This window comes from Falco cherrug, chromosome 13, assembly GCF_023634085.1.
Source record: "Falco cherrug isolate bFalChe1 chromosome 13, bFalChe1.pri, whole genome shotgun sequence".
NCBI classification, from domain to species: Eukaryota; Metazoa; Chordata; class Aves; order Falconiformes; family Falconidae; genus Falco; species Falco cherrug.
Window position 1 is genome coordinate 21,759,678 of NC_073709.1, and position 6,096 is coordinate 21,765,773.

Sequence of the window (6,096 nt, forward strand, 5' to 3'; positions counted from 1 at the left end):
AGCCAAGCCACAGTCCAATAGTCCTGTTTCCTTTCTCAAGCAGAAGCCTAACAGAGACATCAGAGTGCTCAGCATGCCTGCTTGGGTGGGAAGGGCTCAGGGCACAGCAAAGCCAGGCAGGACCTGCAAGTGCTTGGTCACTGCGTTCGGAGTGTGGGCTCCAAACCTGCAGCCCCAAAACACACATATGAACACAAAGCCACCTTTCACTCTGAGGCAATTGAGGTCAAAATGCAGCTGAACACAGCGGAGTGTCGTACACTCTCACAACGTCCAACTTCCACAAGGATGCAGCGCATTGTGGCAGCAGGTAGCTAGAGACTGCAGCAAGGGCCCAACCTCTTCTGGCAGGCTTTAAACAGGAGAGGCAGGTGGTGCCTCTCTACATTCATACACATTCCTGAATTTCTGTCCTCTGGAGAAATTCAGCTGAGACAGATCTTCTTGCAGTGACCTCTTCTTTTGTGGCCCCTTGCAGACAGAGCTCTGAAATAGGGCATCAGGGGAGGCATAAACGTTACAGAGGAAACTATGCCACAAGTTAAAGAACTTGGGATAAAAACCCCCTCACTCCCTAAAGCTCCAAGGAAAACAGAAGCTCCTTGCCCTCTCTTACATGCAAACAAATCAATTGAAACTTAACCCAACCCAACCCTGGGCAACAGCAGAGGCAGAGGAATGCACTAGACACAACCCAGCTAACCAGCTAGACATGTCAGATATCTATCGTATTGCATGGTCCAGCAGTAGAAGGTGATCAGAACAGTGCAAGAGGGTTCTAGAAATAAAATCTGTGAAGATTCAAGCTACCCATAATTTTTTCCCCCAAAATATAAATATTAGCTGTTGGTTGCAAAGCATAGCTGTCTAGAAAGAAGATGTCTTGATCTTTCCAATTCATTATCTAAACAAACTAATTCAAAGTGGGGAAGCAATTTAAAATGTAAAAATAAAACAGAGAAAACATTACTTGAGTTCACAGCCCTCCATGTGGTTTGGAGATAAGTTTACATGGGTTTATGTTAGTATGGTTGAAGGAAAAAAAGCAATTTTGTCATTAAAAGAGTGTATCAAGTCATAAAGCTCACATGACTGGGAACAGAATTGCTCAGTTTCTGTGTTGCCCAAAATAAAGTATTCAATGGGAAACAGGGCAAGAAATTAGCCATACAAGTGTAAGACGTAAGTATTATTTTTACTTCTCACTAAGGCTTCTGCCCTTTCACCCCTCCTTCACTAGCTCCTTTAACCTCTCCCCCCTGCCCCCCCCAAAAAAAAAGAGTTAGAGTATTTCTCATGGGATTAATAACTACATAAATTAACTTGGAGCTTAAACTTATTTTGCTAATTTAAAGGCCAAACAGGCTCGTGAAGCAAAGTCTCCCCAGCACCTCCACAGGCAGTTCTGCAGGCAGAGTCTCCAGAACATCAGGGTGAATTCCATACTGCTTGGCACTGGCACCCTTTCCAGAGCCCATGAAGACATGCCAGCTTATTTAGGGGCTGTGGGAGACAGCCTCACTGCAGCCCAAAAACGGTGCTTACTGCTTCAGAGGGTTCCCAGGGCAGGGCAGAAAAGATTGTCTCTCTGTCCTCCCTCACACGCAGGCACATACTAAGAAGAAGAAGACAGAAAAAGCCTAAGAGCGAGCCCAAACCCACTGGATTATTATGTGCTTTCTATCATATTTATATTTTTATAATTTAATTTCCTTATGCGTTGCAACTATGCAATGCATGTGATGAAACTTAAACCAACAGAAGTCACTTGGGTCACTGTCACCCCATCTCTCTCTCACAGGCAAACACATTTCAATTAAGAGAACGATTTGACATTCAAAAACTTTCATTGGGATTTATGTGCACAAAATTAATCTTATTGATTGGTGCCATGCAGGCCCTTCTGTAACTTCCCATGTTAATGAGGGTCACCCTTTTATTGTCAATACTAGAAGAACGGGAATAGAAATATGATAAAATTACTGGGGTTTACATGTCTTAACCCTTGTTCTTCCTTGCACTCCAAGGTAGTGTATTTCTTCAAAACTACTTCTAAATCAGTGATATTGGGAGAAGGAGAAGATTAGGAATGTGGTAGGGCAGCAATGTTACAAATTGTTCTGGGTGCCATCCCATAGATTTATATATATATATAAAACACATGTTTATACACAGTGACTGACCAAAACCAGTAGGAGTGGCATTTTGTGTCTAAACTTTTCCCAATATTAATTTTAAAGGGTTGAGCAGTAAACACAAGTATATGCTGAACCTAATTCTGAAGTTATGTTGCATTTTTTACATCTTGGTCTGCCAATCACACACTTCAGCTGAATTAAAAACATGCTTCATTTGGCCTGATGTTATCCAAAGATCGCTGTGAGAAAAGGGAAAAAGTTGGGTTTTGACATGTTTTAGAAATTTTGTGTAAGCTGTAACTTTCTTGCCTGTGTGAAGTTGCATCAAGAATTACCACAGCACTTCATATCTAAAATACAATGAGACAACAGTTCAAAGAAAGTCAGAAGTGCTGCAGGTAAAAAAAATCCTGTTACACTTGATAAACCTTTGCAGGAGAATGCAAAATTTTCTATTAGCAAACAACTTCTGTAATAGTTCTGAAATGTGCCGTGAAAGAGAAATACTGCTGTACGTTTTAGGCATGGGTTATGCTAGGAAACCATTCAGTCTAATCTTTCTGTTTCTGTTATATTAACTGTATTATTGTTAGCTTAAATTTACTGAGCAATGCCCTTCTGCTGAATCTCAAAAATGTCTCAAGAACTAAATCCATTGAGCAGCACTGAGCTTCAACCACCTTAGGAGCACAGCATGGACCCTGCACGCATAACACTGCATAACAAAGATAACAGAGAGCAAAATCCTGCCCTCAAAGCAGCACAGGCAACACACAGGAAAAAGACTGTAAATTATAAATGTTCCAATGAAGGATCGTCACAAAACTATGCCACAAACCTTAATTTCTTGTCTAGTGAAAGATGCAAAATGAAATGGACCAGAGCACAAATGAAAATGGAGCTCTAGGAAGAAACGGCAGGCAAACTGTTGTCTTCTAAATGCTGCTTTCCCTCATGAAGGGTGGTCTGTGGGTCAAGACCCAAGTGGCATGGGTGTAGTACTGTTTACATCTGGTTAATAGCCTGAACCGTTACTCATATCATGCGCAGCGTCATGGGTCTATGCCACACAGGCCCTCTCGGCTCCCAGAGCGGGCAGCAGGGAGGGTAAATCGTGCGGCACTCCCGACGATGAAGAAACCTAAGAACCTCTGTCCCTGGCTTTTCACAGCTGTTAAGCTACCAGACTAACAGGCTTGGGAGGTTCTGAACATCACAGAGAACTGTAGAAAGGTTTTGTGAAGGTGAAATAATAATTTTCTTATTCTTTTCTTCAAAACAGAGGTCTTGATTCACATTATATGACAAAAACCAACATGTGAAAAATTGTTTCTACTTCAAAATTATTTGTTTCTATTTAAGAATTTCTTCTGGTTGTCTGACAGCTGTGATATAATCATAAAAACCGTAACTCTCCACATCACAGATGAAATGAATAAGAAGTACTGTGATAAATGCTTTGAAAATAAAGAATCCTTTTCTTATTTATTTCCTTTGACAACTCAAGAAAAAGAGGATATTCCAGAAGACAACATACCTGAAATTAATGCATAAGAACGCATTCTTTTACAGGGTACAGACGTGCCTGTAAAACTTTTCTACTAGATAGCTTTAGCTATAGACTTCCTATAAACTTTAACTCCATGCCCCAGTTCATACTTAAATTAAACTATTTGGAAATAAGACCATATCCAAGGAAACAGTGCTTGCTACCCAACAGAACAAAAAGAATAAACTGAATGGCTTAGAAAGATTCCCTGGGAACCTAATATTTTAATGAACAAAAATAATAAAAAAAAAGGTTTAATTAGTGACAACTTAAAATTTTAAAAGATGTTACAACATTAAACGTTTTGTTTCAGGGAACAGTCTGGTATATCTGATGAGTGAGCACAAGGAGTCTTTCTCTCTTACCTGGCTTTCTAGCTATGGAGTTCCTTCCTTGTGATACAGCTGTTGATGGCACTTGTAGAAAGAAAATACTGAACAGACACATACAAAGCCTAATGGACATTAATATACTTCAAAAGAAGCTGGATGCCTAAACACTTTGACAAATGTGACTCCAACAGTTACGCTGCACTTGTTAAATAATGAACACTGATCCACAGATTTAGTATCCTGAACAAAGGAAACCACTTGTTGGTGTTGGACCAGTTCTCACTGAATGAGACTGAATGAAATCATGAACAAAATTCATGGGTTTAGTGTATGTGTGGTCTTGCTAGAGACCTAAAACCAGTACAGCCAGATTTTGCATGCTATAGCAATGCTTTGCCTGAGCAAATATTTCACTAGTCACCTCTCTCAACAGTTTGAAAGTCCATCATACTATGACTCACAATTTGCATATAAATATAGCACATCTTGAAACTTCGCTGTGCTTCCTTTGCATATCACAGACTCTTGGCTAGAAAACAGCTCAATTTACCAACTGACTGCAGGCAGTAGGCTTTGAGCAACAACAACAACAATGATGAAGCCAGGAAAAGCTCCAGAACTGCAGCTATGATAAAAATGACAAGTGGACAATATTTCTGGTAATTCTTGACCCCGTGCTTGGCAGTGGAATTGCTTTGAGCATCTTTTGAGCTTTTATAGGAATAGCTGCAGACCAAGCCCCATGTATCTACTCAGTATAATTGTTGCTGATATCTTACTGATGATTAGTCTGCCATTTCATACGCAGTACAACCTAAAAAGGGAATATTGGATTTCCAAAGAACTTCTCTGCAGTTTTCATCTATTCATGTTGCCACTGAACAGGACTGGGAGTATTGCATCTCTCTCTGTCATCACATTACATTGGTTATTCAAAGTGGTTCATCTGCACCACTGTCAATACTTTGCAGTGTAAAAAAATTGCAGTTATCGTTTGGAATACTGCTGTGCTGCTGAACCTCCATGTTGCTGTCATGAAAGCTTTTCCATACGACAAATCTTGGCAAAATCACATACCTGACCAGTAAGATAGAAGCAGCAGTTTTATGGCATAAAACTCCAATTTGTTCTTGATTACTTTTCTGCTTTTTAGGCATTTTCTTCAGTATTTTCTGCATTATATTCAAACTGAAGCAGTTGGCTGTAAGGAACAGAGTCCAAAGAGCTATAAAGTGCTAATAGGCATTGTTCTTTGTTCATCGTTATACATATTGCCTGCTTCCTTTCTGCTCTTCTGTTTCTTCTGATTGGCAGTGTAGAAAGCATTACAAAAACTGTTGGTATTGTAGTCACCTTATTCCATGCTTCAAATACATTTACATTGCTAAACAAAATGCCTGAACAAGGATGCATTGCTTTTAAAGCCCAGGGTTCATAAACAGATGCAATAAAGAAAACTACATCTATTTAGAAAGACTCCTGTAATAGATGAAGAGTTCAGCAAGACACATAGAACAAAGACTGTGGTCTCTCAAAGCATTAATGTTATGACAGTAGAACTACTTCTGAATTGTGTTTGCATCCCTCTGTTACTCCTGATTTTTATTTTACTAAATTAAAAGGGTGCTTTGGGGTTTTGGATATGCTACAACATCATGGATACATGTGCGATCTGGATACAATAAGGCATCATGGCCCAGCATTTCAAGAAAGGGGAGCATGTGGGAATCCTTGGTTAATGTTTATAGTCTTCCTCCAGCAGGTAAAACTTTGGGCAAGTCAAGTGGTCTCAAGAGTTTTGAATTGGCTTCACTAAATTTCATTCGTATTCAGCTAACACTTTGTTTGATTTTCTGGGTCATTAAGGTTTCAGATGAAATCTGAGTTTCCCAGACTTGGATCTAGTCAGCACAAACACCACTGTAGTCACTAGAGAGAAACAGCAGCACATCCAGCGGGTGACACATACCATAGAGAAGCAGACCTGTCTCCTTAGACCGCTTCTCTCCACCTACTGATTACAGAGGAAATCCAGCATGATTCAATTCTTGATACAGAGACCTTAGCTAAATTGCTG